This window comes from Danio aesculapii, chromosome 11, assembly GCF_903798145.1.
Source record: "Danio aesculapii chromosome 11, fDanAes4.1, whole genome shotgun sequence".
Classification (NCBI taxonomy): Eukaryota; Metazoa; Chordata; class Actinopteri; order Cypriniformes; family Danionidae; genus Danio; species Danio aesculapii.
In genome coordinates this window covers 20,019,288-20,044,160 of record NC_079445.1, presented here as the reverse complement: position 1 = coordinate 20,044,160, position 24,873 = coordinate 20,019,288, and the positions used below count along the sequence as shown (strand labels likewise).

The window sequence follows — 24,873 nt, the reverse complement described above, 5'->3', positions numbered from 1 at the left end:
ACACTTTGGCAAGGTCAGACTGCTTTGTTGAGCCACGCAGAATGGCATTTTCATGTATCCTGCAAATTTAAAACAACTCTTAATATTTTACTTCTCACATTATGAATGATGGTGCTGTTATTCTGTTCTCTCATTTCAATTAACATAATAACAATCCATTATCACAGTTAGATTAGCGGACATTGACTGGCCTATATTGATATCCATTGTTAAACATCTATTCAAGTCCTAATGACAGATCACAAAATGACGGCTCTATTGATCACTAAGCATTTGAGGATCGATCTCCACTTCTGCAGTCAGTCTAGCTTTACGATTCTCATCAATTACATGTGCAGACTGCATGAGTTACACAATTGACCTGGCAATGTGATAAGTTGGCTAAATACATGTTTCAGATCTGTGGAAAAAATTAAATGAGCAAAATAAAAAATTCCCAAGAGGTACCGAAAGCACACTATATTTTTATTGAATTTATTGGTAGTATGTTTTATGCAGCTTTTTTGTATAGTTATCATCATATTGGAGTTAGCAGTGCCAAAATATAAACACATTTTCTTATTTTTTTTTCTCTCATCATCTCTTTTACATTTACTTGATTATTTTTCCTCCGTTATAACAAAATTAAGCACATGTATATAAAAGACAACAGAAAACAAATACAGTCCAACAACAAGATTCCTGTGCCCATCAATATTAATTACAGGTAATACTATTAAGGACCTGCCTTGACTGTGTTTTCTTTTTTCCCCCTAAAAACAGAGAATGAGAGTAATAAATTCTTGACTAAATGTATAATATCCATGGGCACGAGGAGCACCTTGAACAGGAGGCAAAGGGGACTGTGTATAGTGCTGCAGGACTGGCCGGTTGTTCCTGTAGATCTTCTTGCTTGATTGCTAAATACTAAACTCTTTCCCCTTTGCTCTGTGGAGACTTTAAAAAACTTTGAATGTTTTTGTCCGCAAGAACTGAAGCAACACCAATCTCTGATGGGTATTAGGAATGAAGACAAGGATCCTCAGAACTGGAACAGATCAAATACATAAAAAAGAGTCCATTTAAAAGTGACATTTTGAATTAATACAAAGAATATACAGTTGAAGTCAGATTTATTAGTCCCCCTGAATTATTTTTTCCCCCAGTTTCTGTTTAATGGAGAGATTTTTTTCAACACATTTCTAAACATAATAGTTAATAACTCATCTTTAATAACTGATTTATTTTATCTTTGCCATAATGACAGTAAATAATATTATTCAAGATACTATCCGCTTGTTAAGTGGTGATGTGTTGGTGACGTATGGAATACTGTTTCCGAGTCTAAGCCGCTACTCATTTGAACTGAGAAAATATTCGTTTATGATCACTTTTTATTCATATCACACATTAAAGTGATTTTTATATAAAGTCATAGTGTACACAACAGTCTCTGGGCTTGCTGCATCACAAATACCAAAATTTTAACAATTTCTAAAAAAAATGAATCACTTTCTGGCCATCGGATATTAGGCATGGATATGTTTATATATATATATTGCGATCGTGATTTTCGAAAGTATTACATCGCATTGTAAACGTTTATTATTAGCATTTCATGAATCACCCCATACAGTTTAATAGAGCGCTTGGACCCGGAAGCCGCTTCACGTGACGTCACACTTAATAAGCGGATAGAGCTTAATCAGGTTAAGGTTAGGGCAATTAGTCAAGTTATTGTAAAACGATAGTTTGTTCTGTGGCCTATCGGAAGAAAAATAGTTAAAGGGGCTAACAATATTGACCTTAAAATAGTTTTAACAAATTAAAAACTGCTTTTATTCTAGCCGAAATAAAACTAATAAGACTTTCTCCAGAAGAAAAAATATTATCAGACATACTGTGGAAATCTCCTTGTTCTGTTAAACATCATTTGGGAAATATTTAAAAAAGAAAAAGAAAAAATCAAGAGGGGCTAATAATTCTGACTTCAACTGTATATGAGTGACACACATACGTTTATATATATATATATATATATATATATATATATATATATATATATATATATATATATACTGTATATATATATATATATATATACACACAGCTAGGAAAAAATGAGAGCTGTAAACCCTTTCTCTCTCACTCTCTGTTGCCGCTTTGACCTGCTGGTAATGCTTTATCTCCTCTCTCAGCTGTTACAACAATGACGTTACTTGTGGATCCAGACATGAGCGTGTCTGCAGAGCGAGTTTTCTTCACCGTGATGCCATCTATAATGGATCAACGGATCGCCTCAATAGTATGTGAATGCAGCCCTGATGATGCAAGCTGAGACTGCTCAGTGATGCAATGTCAGACACAATGCACTCAAGGTGTTTAAGAACTCGCACAACAGCGCTCAAAAAGCAAGGATAATATTTGTTTGTTTATTTGCTATAAATGCTCATGCTGTTCTGTGCATGTCCTTGAGTTTTGTTTGATATGTTCAAAAAGAGTGTTTTCTTTGAGCAAGTCAAATTAAAGGTACAGTACACATACTGTATCTGACTGCTTGTCTTAAAGGGCACCTAGGTTACCCCTTTTTCCAGATTTAATATAAGTCTTTTGTGTCCCCAGAATGTGTCTGTAAAGTTTCAGCTCAAAACACCCATCAGACTATTTATTATAGCTGTCTGAAGTTTCTGTTTATTAGCTGGTAAAACCCTGTTGCTGTTTTTTGCACTGGGCCTTAAGGCTAGTCCTCTCCGCCCACCGTTCCCACGTGCCTGTCAGCAGCATGCCTCAATAGCCGCCCTCGGCTGCCCCAGGAAGCAGATCTCACGTAAAATTTGTGAGAAATACTACAGTAAGAACTTTACCAATGAGTATTTGATGCATTTTTTGTGGAGTTGCAACCATGAGTCACACACAATGTCGTTACAAAGTTCACGCACACACAGTGAGGACACACAGCGCAGACACACACACAAACAAACACACACAATTACATACAAATAACCTGTTTATAGCCCGACATTAATCAAATGTGCACATGCACACAGCTCTTTTGCTCTTTTGAATGAGTCGTTTATGTGTTAACATTACTTGGAATTACAGAAGCTGAAACAAAAAAATAATAAGTCCTCTGTAACATCTTAACATCTCAACACTCTAAATAGGCCTGGGAACATACACTTAGGCTTTAAATTGGCCAACATACCAATAAAAATAAGTCTTTCTTAACAAATTAAATTAAAATAAATGATGACGGGTATTTGGCAATAATGAAATTATTCCACTTCTCTTCACAATCTACATTAAGGCGATGGTGAAGCTGAATAATAAAGGATTAATGCCAACATTAGCCTATATACTCTGTCTACATTATGATTTTATGGTTTAATTTTAATATTTAGTTATAATTTGAAAATTCTTTACTCATCAAGATTAGGCTATGTGTTTTTGTGGGGGAACATCATTGAATCCACTGTAAATATGGAATAAATTCACTGTCATAAATATTTTGTGCGTAAATAAAATTCTCGCATCCGTAATTATAAAATCGTAAAGTAAAAATGGAATGTACTCGTAATTTTACGAGGGTAATTCCAAAATCTGCGATTAGAACAGACACAGATACGACATTTTCTTTGACTGTTTAATTATGACTAATAAATTTACGATGGGTGTACTTTACAAACACAAAATACAGTTTCACCACGGACACGAAGTCCTGATTACGAGTACGAATCAAACAGCGACACTCCACTGTGAAAATTACGTCACTGTTGTTACAGGCATTAATAAATAAGCGAGAGTCATCGATCACAAGAGGGCGCCTGCTGGGCACTCAAGCTCCACACACACCGTCTCAGGTAAGATGTTTGTTATTCCCTCTTTGAGAAATGTCCATCATGAGCTGTAATAAAGTTTGAGACTTAATGAGGTCCATTTTTGCTGTGTTTCATGGACATTTTACAGAATCAAAATTAAGAACGGGCCGAGGATAGTGAGCCTAATGCAAGTTAACGTTACAGGCAGCGAGCGCAGTCTCTCAGTGAATCACTTAACGGTGTTTAATTATAACATGACATCTGTTGATTAAGAAACCCTTTTTAACTGTTTAAGTAACTCACAAACACCCTGTAAGATCACCAGAGAACACAAACTAAATTAGACAGATTTATCCAGTATAGGTAGACAAAACAAAGTTTTACTCTTATTAATTAATTGCAACTTTAAATAAACCAGAATAAGCAAAATATAATGTGGTAATTAAACAATCACCAATATAGAACAAAAACACACAATTTCACATATTTAAAATGTTTTAAAACAGAGCATGTGTGTAATGAATTACAGCGATTTACTTCAGCTTTACTTCATCAGCACGTGTCAGAACAATTATAAGAGAAGACGCTTCAATCCCGGTTTGTGGACGTTAAATCAGGTTTATTTTGTACATTAACATTACAGATATCCATACAGCAGTGGAGATTAACCTGTATCCTGACACATTTGCGTGCAAAAAGATTGCAAAGCTAAACGGGCACTCTGTCTGTTTGTGTGTGTTTGTGTGCGCGTGTATCTGTGTGTGCGTGTGCGCGCGTGAACTTTGTGTGACTCACTGATGCAACTGCACAACAAATAATCATTGGTAAAGTTCTTACTGTAGTATTTCTCACAAACGCTATGTGAGATCTGCTTCCTTTATGCCTGTCTGTTGTCTGACGCAGCCAAGGGAGGAGATTAAGGCATGCAGAACGGCACGTAGAAACGGTGGGCGGGGAGGACTATCCTTAAAGGCGCAGTAGGTATAATGAAAAATCTGATGGGTGTTTTGAGCTGAAACTTTACAGACACATTCTGGAGACGCAAAACACTTATATTAAATCTGAAAAAAGGGCTAACCTAGGTGCCCTTTAAAATATTGCTTCTTATCTATAAAGCTCTAAATAATCTAGTTCCTGTTTATCTAACCAACATCCTGTCTCGCTACAATCCAACTCGCTCTTTAAGATCTCAAAACTCAGGGCTTCTGGTAGTACCTAAAATAGCAAAGTTGAGTAAAGGAGGTCGAGCCTTCTCATTTATGGCTCCTAAACTCTGGAATAGCCTTCCTGATAACGTCCGAGGCTCAGACACACTCTCCCACTTCAAAACTAGATTAAAGACCTATCTGTTTAGCATACACTTAGTGCATCACTTAGCGGTATGATCATAGACTGTAAAATATATGGACGGAGTATCCGTGACGTCACCCATAGGTTTCTGAAGAGCGCAAAAGAAGCCACAAGTAGGCGCGGCCAACCGTCGCCATTTTGTTCGCGCGTCATCGCACCCACGGCGGGATACCAAACAAGGGCAAAGAGGCGGAGAGTGGGCGGAGCTACAGACACCTGCTGGCCCTTTGCTTAGACCTGGCAGACAGACTTTACTTTGGGAGAAACGCTTAATACTTTATTACCTGCAACTCGTTTGTGTTCTGACCACATGTGCTTGGCTGTACACTATATCAATAAAGTGTTTAGACTTTTAAAAACACTGTAGGAATACATTGAGCCACTAAACATTGCTCTTATGACGTTTTTCTACAGGAGGAAAACGCAAATTACTTCCAAACACTTCAGATATAGTCTGTGTTAGTAAATGCAAGACTATTGATAAAATCCAGCACAACACTGTATGACAACGCTTCAGATGACTGTTCTAGAGCCTACAGCTAATAAGTCTGTCACATTCTGGAGTGCTTTACGGGTCTAAAGAACATTATAAATGATAAATGATCTTAAATAAAACAAATACATTTATAGAGATGGTATACAAGTATATAACTTTACTCACATGGGAAACGGAGGCCACGTAAATGGTTTGTGAGCACAATTAAGTGCACACAGCATCCCATATCATCTGATAATTGTAAGAAATAAGTCCAAAAGGCAGCTGACTGTGTAAAGCCACATAAAACAACACAAAAATACGATGAATATGCCGAGATCAGTGGCTAATCTGCCGGATTCAGCTGAGGTGAAGTGACGGCGACCAGCGAGACCTAGCTGTCACTCAAGTGGCCACGCCCTTAATTATGCAAACTTAATATAACCTAATATAAAGGAAATGGATGAGTTATAAAAAAATTCACCCCCCTCACAGTTGTCATGGAGGGTAATAATAGCTATATGAACCAAAATCGTTCTTTGTACCAGGCTGTAAACACCTTTTTTTCTGCTGTAAAGTTGACCAGTCTAACAGTGGGCTCAATTACAACTTGCTCTATTATGGAGCCAGGACTAGCGGAATTTTGATGAATTGCAGTTTCTGTTACTTCCGTATTGGCCTCCCGAGGGAGAGCGGGAGGTTGCCGCTTGGGTATGATACATAAATGTGCTCCACACAGGTTTCTGCATCTTGTTTGTATACACGATGAACAGCAGCTACGCTAATTATTCTCTTTATTCTCCATTTCCACTTGGGGATACTCATCCCGAGGCCCTCAGACTATGCAGAGTCACTGATTTGATCCAAGACCAGCGTTGAGATGATCCCAAGGTTTCCATATCCTGGACCAGGCCGTATCCTGAGCAGCTGCTGTGGTGGTCATGGAGGAGTGAAGAGCATGAGACTGATTCCTTTGACGCTCCAGGACAGACAAGTCTTCGCTGAGGTCCAGCTTCCAGCCTCCACCGCTGAGACTGCAGCTCTGCGCAAGACGTTTGGCCAGCGGAGAAATTGAAATGGTTGTGCCCAACTGAGTCTGGTTTCTCTCAAATCTTTTTTTTTCACTTTCGCCAATTAGTGAAGCTTTTTTTTTCCTCTCTGCTGTCGCCACTAGCTTGCATGGTTTGGGATCTGTAGAGCTGCGCATCGATGGATTTGCTCTTCAGTGTTTGGACTCTCAGTAGTGATTATTAAACAACACTGAACTGAGCTAAACTGAACTGAACCTAAACACTAAAAACTGAACTACACTGTTCCTATTTACTAAGATCTTTTATGTGAAGCTGCTTTGATACAGTCTACATTGTAAAAGCACTATACAAATAAAGGTGCATTGAATTGAATTACTTTGTACATATTTAAAGATAATATAAAAATATATATCTGAACATATCATCTCCTTTCCATACATTAATTAGGAGCTTAATTATTCAGCTTGCAGATGACATACAAGTCTGTTTCAGATGATTGCCCCTCATGTCTGGTTTTGTGGTCTGGGGTCACATATTTTATATTTATTTTGATTCATAGTCTCATAAAAATGTTGAACGTTACACACTTCTGGTAAGCACAAACCCTCAAATATTTAAATTGGCTTTTGCTGATATCTTAATTACATTAATCTGGCTTTAAAAAGGGTTTCTTAATCAACAGATGTCATGTTATAGTTAAACACCGTTAAGTGATTCACTGAGAGACTGCGCTCGCTGCCTGTAACATTAACTTGCAGTAGGCTCACTATCCTCGGCCCGTTCTTAATTTTGATTCTGTAAAATGTCCAAGAAACACAGCGAAAATGGACCTCATTAAGTCTCAAACTTTATTACAGCTCATGATGGACATTTCTCAAAGAGGGAATAACAAACATCTTACCTGAGACGGTGTGTGTGGAGCTTGAGTGCCCAGCAGGCGCCCTCTTGTTCAATTCAATTCAATTCACCTTTATTTGTATAGCGCTTATACAATGTAGATTGTGTCAAAGCAGCTTCACATAAAAGGTCACAGTAAATAGGAACAGTGTAGTTCAGTTTGTAGTGTTTAAGTTCAGTTCAGTTGAGCTCAGTTCAGTGTGGTTTAATAATCACTACTGAGAGTCCAAACACTGAAGATCGACTGAAGATCTTGTGATCGATGACTCTCGCTTATTTATTAATGCCTGTAACAACAGTGACGTAATTTTCACAGTGGAGTGTCGCTGTTTGATTCATACTCATAATCAGGACTTCGTGTCCGTGGTGAAACTGTATTTTGTGTTTGTAAAGTACACCCATCGTAAATTTATTAGTCATAATTAAACAGTCAAAGAAAATGTCGTACCTGTGTCTGTTCTAATCGCATATTTTGGAATTACCCTCGTAAAATTACGAGTACATTCCATTTTTACTTTACGATTTTATAATTACGGATGCGAGAATTTTATTTACGCACGAAATATTTATGACAGTGATTTTATTCCATATGTAAATGGCCTTAGCGCAGTCCTGCGCTCACTGAGCATTATTGACCTGGCTAATTTAGCATGTTTTGGGTATGGTTAGGATTGTTTGTTCATCTTCCACCAGTCAAAAACATTCATTTCATCTTCCCTGTCAAGACACTTGAGCTCCAGCGAGGGGGAGCTTGAGCTCTCGCTCCTTCTCCTATAAGCTGTTTTAATGCTTACACCCACCCCACCCCTAACCCCAACCCCCAGTGACATCACTCGTAGAAGTAGTGCAAGGAAGGAGGAGCTGGAGTTCAAGCTCCCCCTTGCTGGAGCTCAGCTCTGCCCAAGTGGCTCTGCAGTGAGCACCACTTGTCCCTGTCAGCTCGCTGTAAATTGCTGTTTAGTGCTCTACTGTAATACGCAGTATATGAGCGACCACCGAAATACCTTAGTGGCTAGAATGACTGTTCTTATTAACTAGCAGCTGTCCTGACTGCAGTACAAAATTAGCTTTTTTTTGACTTCTCCGTCATCATTTGTTTCACCTTTGCAGGGATGGATTTTAATGTTGTAACAAATGATTTGATTCCGTTCTTGCGCTAATTGAAATGCATCACATGACTGTTCATTTACAGCGCAAACCCAAGCCCGCCCGGCCCGACACTGTCTAAAATTATAGAAATTAAGTCTGAACCCATCCGTCGGGTTCGGGCAAATACCTTCAGCTCTAGTCTGAACTAGCAACATTGTTAGGTCTAGCTGCAAACAATGCAGGGATTAACCTGGACCCGCTATGACTAGCTGTGGCAACGTAAGTTACCGCTGGTGCTTTTCTCCTTTCATGTGCAACTCGATGGCTTTGAGCCCCGTGGTCCCTAACGAAAAGGTCTTTTTGCAAAATTTACACATTGCCTCATTGTCACGTCTTTAAATTTACACTTTCCCATCTTTGAATTTTGAACCTCACCTCGACAACCTTGTAATGTCAGCACGCAGGTGCAGACCGTTGTAAGCGCCTGTAGCCGACCTACCGTAATAAGCTAATAAATCACAGAAACTGTCATTTCTCTCCTGTTTCGCACATGCTAAAATAATCAACTAACTTATTACATGTTTTAAGGTGGACCACTGTGCTTCCCTATCATCATTAAGGACACTGGCTAAAATTTTTATACATAACAGCCACTTTACGGAAAATTTAAGACAATTTAAGACTTTTTAAGGACCCGCGGGAACCCTGTATAATTGTTCTGACACGCGGCTGTGCTGGTGAAGTGAATCTGAAGTAAATCGCTGTAATTCATTACACACATGCGCTGTTTTAAAACATTTTAAACTTGTAAAACTCACTCTTGATCACGTTTGATGATGATTGATGATCCTAGCAAACTGAACAGGCCTTTTATTCCCGCTCTGTGCACGTTCTGTCTTGTTGATATGATTATATGTGTTACTACTATGGAGACATGTTAATGCGCGCCTGTCAATCAATATTGGAGGGCGGGGGCACCGCACTCCTAAGTCAAGTTGCGGTCGGTCTGAAAACCGCTCCAATTGGTCCACCGCTTTTATGTTGTTAAATTTGAAAAAAAAAAGGACTGAGTGTGTTTATATCACCCCAATATAATGGTCTATACACTATACCTACACATATGTATGTCCAAACAGCTTTAAAAGTAGAGTTTTCACCATAGGTGCCTTTTAAAGGACAAAATTGTATTTCAACAAATATATAAATATAAATATATTTATAAATTCATTCATTTTCAAAATTTTACACCTCACGCAACATGTTACACTCACATTCTTGAGGAATTCCTCTGCAACAATTCGGACGCGAGCGTTGACCGACAGCTTCATCTCACTGATCTCCTTATCGATCTCTTCCATGAAATGAATAACAAAGTCCACCAGCTTGTGTTTATACATCTGTTCTGTGTGGAAGTTGGTAATGAGGAAGCTGATGTCATACCCCTAAAAAGCACAAAAAGGAGAAAGAAGACTTTTTTTATACATCACAGTTTAAGCGCTTCACACACTCGATTTCATTTAGGCAGTTTGCACAATAAATAAAACTAACATCTTTTTTATGTGTTGTAGCTGTTGAAATACATGACAACAGTGTTCTGTGGACCTGAAAAACAAAAATACTTGAAAAAAGGTTTCAAAAAGCGTCTTTTTCAAAGCTATGTCATTACTGTTATAATGTAAACTACGAAGATGTGAAACTGACATGTGAATGTGTCTTACATGTTCTTAAAACGCCATTTTAGAATGAAAACACTCCTCGTGTAGGGAAATGAACACTCACTTTCCCTCACACTTCAGAGCACAACGTCTTCGCGACATGATTCAACCAGGATCTGCTAGTGTTTGTGGGTGGGGCTGGGGGTTTAAATTTTCCTGGGTCTGCACGTGCAGCAAAAGGGCAGGGCTTGAGTTCTGTATCGACGTCACGCTGGCACGGCTAAAGACTCGTTACCGCGTTGATTCATTCGAACTACAATGAGTTGACTCTTTTTTAGATGAATCAATAGTTTTAAACACGGTGCACTTTCAGATTTAACCCTTAGCTGGATATTTCACTTCACTTAGAGCTGTGTTACACACAGCATGGAAGGTCATTTTCAACAACCCATATTAGGGGCTCTTTAATTTAAAACTGCAGGGTCAGTACAGTATATCATTTGAACAAATTGAGTTTGAATCTTAAATCCCAAGATCAATCTTGAAAAAAATAAAACAATGAACCTCACCTTTTGTGCCTAATAATCACAAGAAGGTTTGTGTTTTGTAACTTTTTAAGTCTTATATTTCAAATTCAGCCAGATTATTATCAGATCATTTTGTCATGCTTTATTTTAAGCTTCAAATGTATTGCTATTGACAAACCATTAACTATAACTTTTATATATTAGCACAGAAAAAAATATTTTTGCTGCTTGTTTAAACTACTTATTTAAAATGAGCGGAAATAGTAGAATTATTGAGATTTTTTAGGGACAACATAACTGTTTTATGTTAAATCTACCTAAATGTGTTAAGTTAACTTAATCAATTTGTGTTGGAACAACATGACTGAAATTTGTGGAGCCCTGCATTTTTTACAGTGAATATAATAATCATTAGAATCACAATTAATTTTAATATATGATTCTTGGTATTACCAAACCATTAACTACAACTTTTACCTCAACAAAACTCTGTGCTGCTTATTAATAGTTATTAAGGGTAGTGGTTGGGTTTAAGTTGGATTTGGGACGTACAATATGATAATTCACAATACTTTTTAAGTACAAATAAACAATCAATATTGTAAGAATAGGAAGGTAATAAGCCACTAGATAATAGTAAGAATTGGTACTTAAAGTCTCCACTTTCCCTCCTAATCTGTAACTGCCTCTCTGGCTATACCACTAACTGTACTCTCTCTCTCTCTCTCTCTCTCAAAAAAAAAAAAAAAAAAAAAATTCTAATGCTTTGCTTCTTAGACTTTACACACCTGAAACTTGTCTATAGCACTTGTTCACTGCTGCTCTTATAGTTGTGTAAATTGCTTCCTTGTCCTCATTTGTAAGTCGCTTTGGATAAAAGCGTCTGCTAAATGACTAAATGTAAATGTAAACTAAATTTATTTAATTAGTAATATTATGTAGTTAAATTGAGGTAATGGGTTGAATTGAGGTCAATAGTAATGTTGTTGAATTACGGTATTAGGGATGTGGAGTAGGATTATGCATAATTTGCACTTTATAAACAGCCAACATGTTAATAATCATCATGCTAATAATAAGCAGCTAGTTAATAGTGAGAATTGGTCCAATAAATGCTGTGTGATGTTCTTTTATTTGGGGACAAAGCGGCTATTGGAAGCTATAGCATGAAATTAATATCTCATGTCTCATAACTGCTCAATTACTGGAAAGATCAATAAACAGCTTATAAACAATATATGACACGTACTGTAACCTACATGTGGCTTGTCGTTGTCTCATATCGTTATCTCATATCACATAGCATGCGCGTCTGCTTAAAGCTTCTGTACAGAACAGACCTACAGTAGGCCTAAATTTGACAGAAGACACAAACATATAAAACATATTTCAAAACATTAAAAAATTATTCTGTACCAACAACTATATGCTACACTATTTAAGGGCATTCTACTTTAAAACATTGATATGATCTGTTGTTCAATTTTCTTTCAAATTTATAATGCCATTTAGGGCTCCTTGATATTTCAAAATTGCCATATTTTTGTACTGTATTGTATTTGTATTAACACCATTTCTTTAGATGACTTAAATGTCCATTTGGAATTTATAATTTTAGATTGACATGATTCTGTAGGGGAGAGCGTCTGCATAAGATATAATAAACAATCTTACAAGCATAGATGAATTCAATAAGGAAAAAACATTTATAAATTAAATAAACAGTTTTCACAACTGTATTCAGGTATAGAGTAATTCAATAATCAAATGTAAAAAATATTGGACAGTCTTTGTTGTATAAACAATTATTCATTCATTTTCTTTTGGTTTAGTCCCTTATTTATCAGGGGTCATCACAACGAAATTAATTTTATGCAGCAGATGCCCATCCAGCTGCAATCTATTAATGAGAAACACCCATACACTCTCACATTATCACACACACACTCATACACTGTGGCTAATTTAATTTATTCAATTTACCTGTACCGCACGTCTTTGAACTGTGGTGGAAACCGGAGCACCCCGAGGAAACTACGTGAACACGGGGAGAACATGCAAACTCCACAAAGAAATGCCTCCTGGCCCAGCCGAGACTCAAACCAGCGAGCTTCTTGCTGTGAGGCAACAATGCTAACCAATGAGTCACCATGCCGCCCTGTTGTACAAGCAATTCAATAAAGTTAATCGTTACTAAAGTTAATAAGAGTAAATAGATAAACTTTTGTCAAAACTTTTATTGAGATGTTACTGATTGGATAAGAGTTGGGCCGATTGGGTACCTTTACATGGACATAGGAAAATGAAGACCTGTTCAAAATTATTTAAGACCTACAACACAATATTTGAGTTAATTTGAGACTTTTTAGGACCCTGTGGATACCTTGATATATGTATATGCATGTGTGTGTGAAACGTTTCAAAATTAGTGACATTAAACACTGCAAAAAGGATTTCTTACTTCGAATATCAGAGATTCAAGTCCAAATATCTAAAAATTCTTAAATCAAAAAACATTTTCTATACAAGCAAAACATATTGTCTTATTTTAGGAAATAATTTGTAAAAATTTATTCAGTTTTTCCTTAAAACAAGCAAAATAATCTGCAAAATGAGTAGGCAAAACAATCACTTCAAAAGGAAAAACAAGATTATTTTGGTTCCCCATATCCAATTCTCAGTGAATAACGTCAATAATTTTTGGTGCATTTAAACAAACATTTTTAGCTAACCTATATCCATTAAAATAAGAGTTTGGTCACTGAACATCTTTAGGAATATAAAGATAATCCATTTAAATTTAAACTAATTATTGCAAACAGAATTACAAACTACATTAATGTGTGTGTGTGTGTGTGTGTGTGCGTGTGTGTGTGTGTGTGTGTGTGTGTGTGTGTGTGTGTGTGTGTGTGTGCGCGTGTGTGTGTGTGTGTGTGTGTGTGTGTGTGTGTGTGTGTGTGTGTGTGTGTGTGTGTGTGTGACCTTTGCACTCTTCTGACCCTGGTTTTCCACTCTCCATCAACACCCACTCATGGATGATGACAGAATTTATTTGATACCTGCACACAGAGCAGTGGGAGACAAAGAGTCATGTTAAAGCTCTTTTGACAGTAAAAATTAATCATTATGATGTTAATCAGAAATGTTTCTCCATCACAAATAAACTGATGTTTTCTTTAACAATTCAATGTCACCTTTTCCACTATCTACATGTCATTCAGCAGGAATAGGTCTGAATATAAGGCCTAAATATAATACACTAAATACAAAATAACTTCAGTTTACATCATGAAGTTTCTTAGTAAAATCACGAATTAAGTCCTTTACAAAACAGTTTGGACAAAGCATTGAACTATAAAATGATAGAAAATGCACATATAAAACTGATATAAATAATAAAAAACTGAGTAAATACCTAAAATTTGTATAAAATAAAAAATAATGACCTGCATACAGAGCATAGGAGACAAACGGACAGTTGTTATCTCCACCATTTTAAAATACATCATTTCGTTTGCACATGGAAACATGGCGCAGATGGAAAAGAGTAGCTACATCAAATTCGGAATCAAAGGTGTATAAATAGCACAAACATAAACGGAAACTCGCTCTGCATTTCATTTGAAACTTTATGTTTAAGTTTCTGTGTGAAACTACAACAGAAATGGCGCGACAACAGCAGTTTTCCTAATAGGAAGTGTAGCTCCTGACGTTAGAAGCCTGACGTTAGATAGGATACAGTTGCGGACACGCACATAAATATAGCATAATTTTTGTAAGACTGTATAACAATAATTCATATTTTTACAGTACTGTGGCGGTTGGGTTTAAGGTTTGGGTTGGGTAGACGTTAATAAAATACGATTTATTGGGTAATTTAATAAATAACATATAATACTAGGTACAACTACTGTTTTTAAGTTACTGTGACAGTTGGGTTTAAGGATGGGGTGGGGGTAGACGTTAATAAAATACAACAAATGGGAAATTTAATAAATAATATAAATAATTATCGTTAACTTCAGCCCGCAGCCGTATTTGGTTGTTGCTAATGTTAGATCAGATACGGTTGCGGCCGGTAGTTAACGAGAATTATTTATTACATTTCCCATTTGTTGTATTTTATTAACGTCTACCCCTTCCCCAACATTAAACCCAAGCGTCACAGTAATGTAAAATATTAATTATTGTTATACAGTGTTACAAAATGATGCTACATTGATGTGCGTATCTGCAGCTGTATCCTATCTAGACGTTACCCGTATATGATCTAGCAACAGTATTTATTTAGAGAACCCACGAACTGATGTTTTATTTTATAAATTATTTATTTTTTATTTATATTTTTAATCGACGCTAGAAGGACTATATCTCTTACAAAAATAATTAAAAACAATTATAAAATAATGTAATATTTGTGTTGTCCTTTTTAAAATTCCTTTATATTTTTTCAGTATTGTGCTAGTATTCAATATCCGTCGCAAACATTCATATTTTTGAACTTCAGAACTAATTTAGTATTTTTGGCAATCAATTTGTAATCATTTTTAAATAAATAAATATATCTTCCGCGAACTGTAAAGCCCGCCTTCTTTGATTTGATTGGCTAGCATTTTGACATTGATGCGCTATAGTTGACTGTACTTTAGTGGTTATGACCCAACTCCAGATATAAAAACAGTCCTTGAGTAATATTTGAAAATCGCATTGCCGTTTGTAGTTTTAAGCAAAAAACTACAAACTCGTAAGCTGTTCCAAACATTCCATAAATGACGTCACTCGATAGAACATATTCGCGTACTGCCTCAGCCTTCATTTAACTGATATTCTGAATTGAGTGAAGACGCGTTTACAGAAACCTCGAGCAAATCTTTGGATTTACGAATATCTTTTTGACTAACAAATTTTCTGAGTAAACAGGAGTTAACTCAAAGACATTATGAGTGAAAAAACAAAGTTTATATTTGTCCACGCGATGGCAGCAACAACGCCCGTGTGTGGTGGAGGAGAGAATGAAGGGACGAAAACATGGCTGGAGAACATTGGATTCTGCACCGACTTCTGTCCCTCGCTCGACGAGGAGGAATCGACTATGGCTTCAGATGCCGACAAAGCATTTGATAAGCCTTTTACTGTCAATGAGACGAAAAATACAACTGGTGAGACTGTCAGCAACCACTCAAGCTTTCTTTGGTTAAAAAAATGATAAAAACTGGGAAAACAGAAAGTATTAGGGGATTAAAATGAATTTATATATGACTTAAGAAACATTACATGTGAAACAAAACATAAGAAATTATCAATAATGGGGTTTGGGATGAGATAAGTGTGAGGTGATTTGCCCCGAATTTAGACTCAGTTTTCAATCCAGTTTAACTCTTTGCTCCTGCTATAGTTTGAGTCAAAAAGCTGTCAGATAGACATAAATATGTGCCCTTTATGTTGCACAAGGCTTAATTTTCGATTTAAAAAAATGAAATAAAAAATGTATCCATATAAAATTATACACTAAGACCAGTACCAAAGTGTTCAGACAAACCCAGTAATATTTATACAATAATGATAATACAATTTATACTATAATAATACAATAATATTTTATATACAATAAATCCATATTTGTATTAGGTTGAATACTGTAAACACTTAAATGAATTCAACTCTGACACCATTTGAGATAAAATATTCAAATCAACCCTAAAAATTTCTGAATATTAGAAATGAATCCATATTTCAATATGTCGGATACACTGAAAACACTTATCCGATATACTGAAAATATGGATTCATTACTGTATATAAAATCAACAAAGCGATAACTAAAAAACAAAGCTTGTTTGTACATTACAGAGAATAATATTTAAAAATGTTAGAGTTGATTTGAATATTTTATCTGAAATGGTGTCAGAATTTAATTAATTTAAGTGTACAGTGAATTCGACTTAATAAAACTATGAATTCAGTACTGTATATAAAATCAACAAAGCCATAACTGTAAAAAACAAAGCTTGTTTGTACATTATAGAGAATAATATTTAAAAATGTTAGAGTTGATTTGAATATTTTATCTCAAATGGTGTCAGAGTTTAATTGACTTTTACCTTTTTTACATTAAAAGTTATTTTTAAAATATTATAAAATAAATAAAGTGCGTATTCCAAAAACAGAGCATTGTACAATAAGCAGAATGTTTTTCTGAACATTTTGGTACTGGTCTTACTATATAATTTCACATGGTTGAATTTTTAATTCATTTGTATGGTCAAGGGTTTTTTTGTGTGGTGTTTTATAGAGCTTTTACAACGTAGATTGTGTCAAAGCGGCGTAACATAACTGAAGTTCTAAATTGAAACTGCTTCAGTCCAGTTTGCAGTTTTCTCTCTGTATGGAATATAGTGTGTGTGTATGAGAGAAATATGTCTGAGAAAATCAAAATAAGCAACTTAGCTCTCAGAAGATAGTAAACATAGTAAGTGTATTTACGCACACACACTATAATCTGCTGTTTTACTCCATAGAGCTCCATATAAAAGCCAGAATCTTATTTGCACAGGCCAATCTAAAGGATTAATGCTGCCAATCGATAATGAACAGTAAAAATGACACATTTTATATCTTCCCAACAAGGGAAAACCACCAACAATCAAAAAGGCATGATTATATGCGGTCATGGCTTTGCTTTGTTGTGTACTTTATTACTATAAATGTTAGCCTTTTTAAGTAAGATAATATGTTACTTGATAAGATTACAAGAATAATGCAAAATGTGTTTTTCAAGTAGCAAACAATTAATGATTGAGATACCACCTCTGCTTTATTTTAATCCATGAAAAACCTGGCTATATTTTAATAATATATTTAATTGTGTTCTGAACTCAGAACACAGACTCTAATATCACAGATATTGATAAAATATAAAATCACAGACTCTAATAGTTATATTTGTTAAAAACAAATGTTCCTTGCTGTTCTGTGCTTGTAATAAATGGAAAACAAATTACATTTTGATCTAAAAATTAAGCCGATCGGTGACTAAAATTATGTTATCTAAACCATGGTATTTGTAATATGTTACACCATTCATTTTCTGTTATATTATTTCTTTTGTGGAAGCCTTTTTTCTTTTAGTTTAGCTGGAATAAAAGCAGTTTTTAACAGTTTAAGGTCAATAATATTAGCCACCTTTAGAGAATATATATATATATATATATATATATATGTAAGTGTATATATATATAAGTGTATTACTCTTTACAGAACAAACTACTGTTGTCCAATGACTTGCCTAATTATCCTAACTTGCCTAGTTAACCTAATTATCATAGCTGGGTCTTTACGCATTTTAAGCTGAATACTAGTATCTTACTACTAGTAAAATAGTTATTAAAACTTATATTTAAAAACTTGAGAAAAAAATCTCTTCATTAAATCACAAGAGGGCTAATAATTTTGACTGCATGAATTTATGTATGTATGTTTAGGAATAGCTCAAACACATTATTTAATTTCCTTTTTATGACAAAATTCATCAGAAAATTAGGTAATGATCATGTTCCATAAAGACATTTTGTAATGAATAAATCAGTTTTTTTGTTATTAAATGACTCTTATGGCTAATTTTGTTATTTAGGGTTATACAAACACTCAAGCTTGTCCCCACTTTGGTACAAGTCACCCCATATCTTGTTATTATTAATATGTTTTACTTATATGTACTTAATAGCCTAAACAATAACAGATTGTCATGTTTTTTTTTTGTCTTCTTTCCAATTTAGGAATTCAAATACAAGGCAGCAAGGGGAGCAAAATCCGTGCTTTCTTCAAGAGAGTGTGGAAGGCCATAAAGAAGCCTTTCCTCTGCTGCAGACAGATAAGCGTGGAACCACAAACACCACAGGGGAATCCACATACAATCAATCCAGACCTAGAAACTGATTCAGATCCAGAGCATGTCGCTGGACCTTCTTGGCTCTGGAACTCTGTTGGTCCAGATTCAGAGCCTGTCCCTGGAGTGTCTGGTCTCTGTACCTCTGTTTATCCAGATTCAGAACCTCTCCCTGGAGTGTCTGGTCTCTGTAACTCTGTTGATCCAGATCCAGAGCCTGTCCCTGGAGTGTCTGGTCTCTGGAACTCTGTTGATCCAGATCCAAAGCCTCTCTCTGGAGTATTTGGGCTTTGGAACACTGTTGATCCGGATCCAGAGCCTGTCCCTAAAGTGGCTGGTCTCTGGAACACTGTTGATCCAGATCCAAAGCCTGTGCCTGGAGTGTCTGGTCTCCAGAATTCTGTTGATACAGAACCAGAACCTTACCCCAACCCTAACCCTGGAGTGTCTGGTCTCAGAAATACTGTTGATCCAGATCCAGGGCCTGTCCCTGGAGTGTCTGATCTCTGGAACTCTGTTGATCCAGATCCAAAGCCTGTCCCTGAAGTGCCTGCTTCTCGGAACACTGTTGATCCAGATCCAGAGCCTGTTCCTGAAGTGCCTGGTCCTCGGAACTCTGTTGATCCAGATCCAGAGCCTATCCCTGAAGTGCCTGTGCCTTGGAACACTGTTGATCCAGATCCAGAGCCTGTCCCTGGAGTATCCGGACCTCGAAACACTGTTGATATAGATCTAGAGCCTGTCCCTGGAGTGTCTGATCTCTGGAACTCTGTAGGTCCATATCCAGAACCTGACCCTGGTCTCCGGAACACTGTTGATCCAGATCCAGAGCCTGTCCCTTGGCTGTCTTGGCTTTGGAACATTGTGTATCCTGGGACACAGTTTGTCCTTGGACTGTTCCGTCTCTGGTACACTTTAAATCCAGATCCAGAGCCTTTTCTTAGACAATCTGGGGTTCAGAACATGGCTGATCCAGATCCAGAACCTGTCCCTAAAGTGTCTGGTCTCGGGAACACTGTTGATCCAGAGCATGCCCCTGGAGTGTATGCTCTCCGGAACTCTGTTGATCCAGATCCAGAGTCTGTCCCTTGGCTGTCTTGGCTTTGCAACATTGTGCATCCTCAGGCAGAGTTTGTCCTTGGGCCATTCCGTCTCTGGTACACTTTAAATCCAGAGCCAGAGCCTTTTCCTACAACATCTGGTGTCCAGAACATAGCTGATCCAGATCCAGCACCTGTACCTGGAATGTCAGAGCCCTCGAATACTGTTGATCCTGATCCAGTGCCTGTCTCTGAAGTATCTGGGAACCGGAATACTGTTGACCTTGATCCAGAGCCTGTCCCTGGACCATCTTGGCTTTGGAACAACGTGGTTCCTGAGCCAGAGTTTTGTCTCTGGGGCAATTTAAATCCAGATCCAGAGCCTGTTCCTAGACCATCTGTGGTCCAGAACATGGCCGATCCGGAACCAGAGCCTGTGCCTGGACCGTCTAGGCTCCAGGAAACGGCTAATGTGAAGTCCTCATCTGCCTCAGGAGCCCCTGATCTTGAGCCAAATAGAGGTGAGTGTGCTAACTGGACTCTGATGTCACATGCAAAATATAAATGCAGAGTAAAATTCATGAAATTTTGTTTATTTAATTTGATGCAAACAGTACTATTATAGATGCTACTGTAACATACTTGTTAATGTAAGGCAGTGGTTCTCAATTCCAGGCCTCTGGCCACCCCGCACTGCACAATTTGTAAGTCTTCCTTACTTAACACACCTGATTCTGATCATCAGCTCATTAACTAATCCTTGTGTGTGTAATAAGAAAGACATACAAATTGTGTGTGTGTGTGTGTGTGGGGGGGGGGGGGGGGTCCAAGGGTCAAAATTGAGAACCACTGATGTAAGGTCAGTATGTCAGTATGAGAGAATAACCTCTTCTTCTTTTTTTCAGGATCTTTGACTGGTCTCTACAGCATTGGAAAAATGATAGGATGCGGGAGCTTCGGCTTAACGTTCAAAGCAGTCCGTAAATCTGATGGCAAGGAGGTAAAAATCTCTTATTGTTCAATTTGCTTCTTATTTAACTTTTCCACTTGATCCAAACTTGTATATTTATTGAACAAATTACAGATTTATTAATGTGAAAAACAATATTTATTGTATTTTCTCTTTTTAGGTTGCCATCAAGAAGATTCCGAAGAGAAACTATCCATGTTACATCTCTGTTGTAAGTTGGCAAAACTTCACTCAATATTTAATGGTTTGGACACATTTACGATTGCATAGTTGAATTTCAAAAGGCAAAATCCAGTCATATGAATCTGTATGAAAACTTTTCTCATGTTCTAGCTGAAGAAAATCATTTTATGGTGACTTCAGGATGAGCTGTACTTCATGCTAAAATTTGATTAATGTGAACAGTTACTGTAGTTTGTAGCAGCACTTTAAGAGAAAAGAGCTGGAAAGCCTTGTTGATCATATATAATTATTAAAGCAGGGTAAAGTACATGTAAAGGAAAAGTTTGCCCAAACATTAAATCATTGTTTACTCACCCTGTGATTCCAATCCTCTGAGACCTTTGTTCATGTCTGTGGAGCATGAGGGAGCTCTCAGACATTTAATCTAAAATGTCTTAATTTGCGTTCTGAAGATAAATGAACGTTTCAGGGGATTGAAATGACATGAAGGAAAGTAATTATTAACAGTATTTTAATTTTTGGGTAAACTAATCATTTAAATAGTACCAATCTTTCCTCAGATGTACATCTATTAACCTTTGTTCTCTTTTTCTCTTTAGCCTGGTTGTTCCAACCTTGTGTGTAAAGAAGCAGCGTATATGCATATGCTGAAACATCCTTCAGCAAGCATGCACGTGATAGAAATGTACGAGTGGTTTGATCAAGATGGGTTCATTTCACTCGTCATGGAGTACCCCCATCCATGCGTATCCCTGCGGGACTATATATACATGCATGGCAAGCTGAAAGAAGGGGTCGCACGTTCCCTGCTGCACCAGTTAGTCCAGGCAATCCAGCACTGCATTGACCATGGTGTTTCTCACAACGACATGCATAGTGACAACATCCTAGTCAACACAACGAAGGTGGAGCTCAAGCTGATTGACTTCGGTTGTGCTACCAAAATCAGCGCAGAAGATTATGAAGGCGTCGTCTTGACAGGCATCTGGACCGTAGGCTACATGCTGTATTACATGGTGAATGGGAAAAATCCAGTGTACAGAAATTCTGGAACGAAGTGCCGCCTTTTGTTTGTTCCCAAAGTATCCAGTGGTGAGTGAAAAAACACGTTTGTACATACCAAAACCTCAACCTGTTGTAGTCTCATGACAAGACAGAAAGAGCTTAGCATTGGTGAAGCCAGGAAATGTTTGACTTCAATAAGGAATCTAACGTCACCATGTATATTAGCTCATGAATGGGCAACTTCAGTCTTGGGAGGGCCACTGTCCTGCAGAGTTTAACTTTAATCCTCAAGTGATCTTGTCATTGACTGTATCCAGAATCGACCCCTATACCCTCATCTACTACTCCTTACATTAGTCTACTAAAACAGTGAATGTAAACGAATGAGTAAATTCAAACAGTTTTTTTGTGTTTTTCTGGTTGATAAACCACTCAGATGGATTGGATTCTGCTTGGTCAGACCCAAGTTATTTAACACATAAGCTGTATACTAGTAATCAAACAATGTAGTGGTACTATCTTAATTTAACAATTAAATTATTTATTTATTATTTTATTTAAGGGTTTAGGGCTACGATTTCAGATATAGCCATTGGTTAGCTTGTTTCAGGAGTGTTTGATTAGGGTTTAAGCAAAACTCTGCCGGACACCGGCCCTCCAGGACCCTGCAGTAGCTTTTTTTAATCACAAATTTCAGAAGATTCTTCATAAATATCATTAATTTCTTTTACAGTCTTGATTAACTCTCTTTCTCCTTGTACAGCCTGCTGTGATCTGATAGAAAAGTGCCTGGATAAAAAATTGTCAAAACTGGAGTACGTCTTACAGCACAAGTGGATGAAGAAGCAGGAGATGAAGAAGGGATGAAGGTAAATACAACTGATCCAGTAGGAAACAACATTTCTAATACTGGCATACACAAAGCTGATGATGTCACATTAGTTTTGGCGGTTTTATTAATCATCTTCAGTTTTGCTAATATGTAACATATCAAAGTGCAATTAAAACTCAGGAAAAATTGACCAGTATTAAACATTTTTAGCAATGCAGTTAATGTAAAAGAAACACAAATTTGAATATTCTAAGATGTTTAAAAAAAAAACCTGTGACAATGAAAACATTTAAAATGATTCTTTTTCTGAAAATCTGTACATACCAGGGATGTGATTCTTCCATATAAATATGGATTTCCTTATTTTCTGAGATCAATGGGGCGACCCCTGTGATTTGCGTAAATCTGAAGTTTCACTGCTCATCTTTGGGCACAAGAAGGAGCATAAACTGCTTCATTCCGGATGTCATTCAGGTATAATGATAATGTGTAGTCCTATAATGTGTGCGTATGACGAAGCCGCTGACAATGTGCAAGATTATGAAATCGCTTTGAATGCATGCACGCTCACATTTGCATGTCACGATCACGTGCGCTCCATATACATTATAAAGAAAGCCAGGGCACACTTTTGTTATTATTCTCTGCAAGTCATCTGTCCCGATGTCTTCGTTCATTCAGTGCTAAAGCTTAGCACCTGAAACTGTAACGAAATTGTTTAGATGATGATACCAATTTAAATTATAAAAAAATATATTTATAATTAATTAAACCTATCAAAAACAGGGACTACGCTGAAGGAAAGGGAAAGTGATAAACTCTTTTTAGCAATGCATGATATATATTTCAGGGTGAAATGTTAAAGCATATTAGGCTGCTCAATTTAACTGGACTTAAGATTTTTACAGCTCGAATTGTTGACTGACTAGTAGTTTATTTATCGAGTGGAATAAAGAGTCACTAAGTTACAGAGAAAATTATTTTCTTTAGACACAAGAGCAATAACCAAGTTAGTGGCGCCATCTAGTGGCGGTGTCTTATTTAGGTAACTATTAATCTGCTAAACATTTAAACTGATAAATCAAAAAAAGAAAAAGAAACTTAAATTGTGTGGCCAATAACAAATATTTATATAAAGAATATATTTTTTAGAATTATTATTTGTATTACTATTATTTAAACACACATACAAATATCTATATATATTTATATTTACATGTTGGCGCCAATAGCCTAATGGTTAGCGCATCTACACATGGCACTGAGGTGCTCACGGCGACCCAAGTTCGAGTCTTGGCTTGAGGTCCTTTGCCGGCCCTTCCCCTGTCTCTGGTCCCCATACTTAACAGTCTGTAAATCTCCACTGTCCTATCAAAAATAAAGGTGAAAACCCCTAAAAAAAATAATTATAAAAATATTTATATTTACATCTTTTTTTATCGTCTTCCTTCTTTTTTTGTCCTCGGCTGATCACATGCCTGACATACACATATAAAGGTGTTTTACTAAAACTTTACTTAAACCCCCTAGTTTTACATTTTTTTTTTTTGCAATAAAAGTGCCTAATTTTGTGGTGGTTAGTTCCTGAAAATTTTGTGATTAATAAATACCTTTATGACACAAGTCATCAAATAAAGCTTTTGTCAAGACAAGATCTAAAACGGTAGGGGTAAGCCAAGGGAAGGTTGCATAACTCTCATTTTTTTACTGATGATCTTACTTTCTTTCTCAGATTTCACTCCCCGAGGCATCTGACATCATGTACCTCACTCAGAACATGCGTTAGGGCTTCCCTTACCGTATTAAACCTAAAACACGTCAATGGCAGTGAAGCGTTTTCTCTCGTCACTGGCAGGGAAATTCATTTATTGATTTGGCGCATATCAGAATAGCAGTCATACATGTAAATCAAAAATAATCTCATTCAATTGGGTCACATCCAGCGGCAGTCATCCTTGAACCAATCTCCATCATTGTAAGCTGCTTCCTTTTCTGTCTGTTTCATTGCTCCGTTTGGGATAATGGGACAATGATTGCCTTTTGTGTTGCTTCCCATTTTATCTAAGTATGCACTAGACAATTTCCAGACATGTGTTTAATTTTTCTTTTTCTTTGTCCTCATTTAGGAACTTCACAC

The 24,873-nt window shown here is 36.7% G+C and overlaps 1 long non-coding RNA gene across 1 annotated transcript; it reads right to left on the bottom strand.

The window, feature by feature from the left end:
* Positions 1–444: 444 nt before the first annotated feature.
* LOC130237413 (uncharacterized) lies at positions 445–10,077 on the bottom strand. Its single transcript, XR_008838543.1, has 2 exons — positions 9,911–10,077; positions 445–1,027 (listed from the first exon to the last, which is right to left on the bottom strand). It is a non-coding gene; the product is annotated as an uncharacterized LOC130237413 (long non-coding RNA).
* Positions 10,078–24,873: the final 14,796 nt, after the last annotated feature.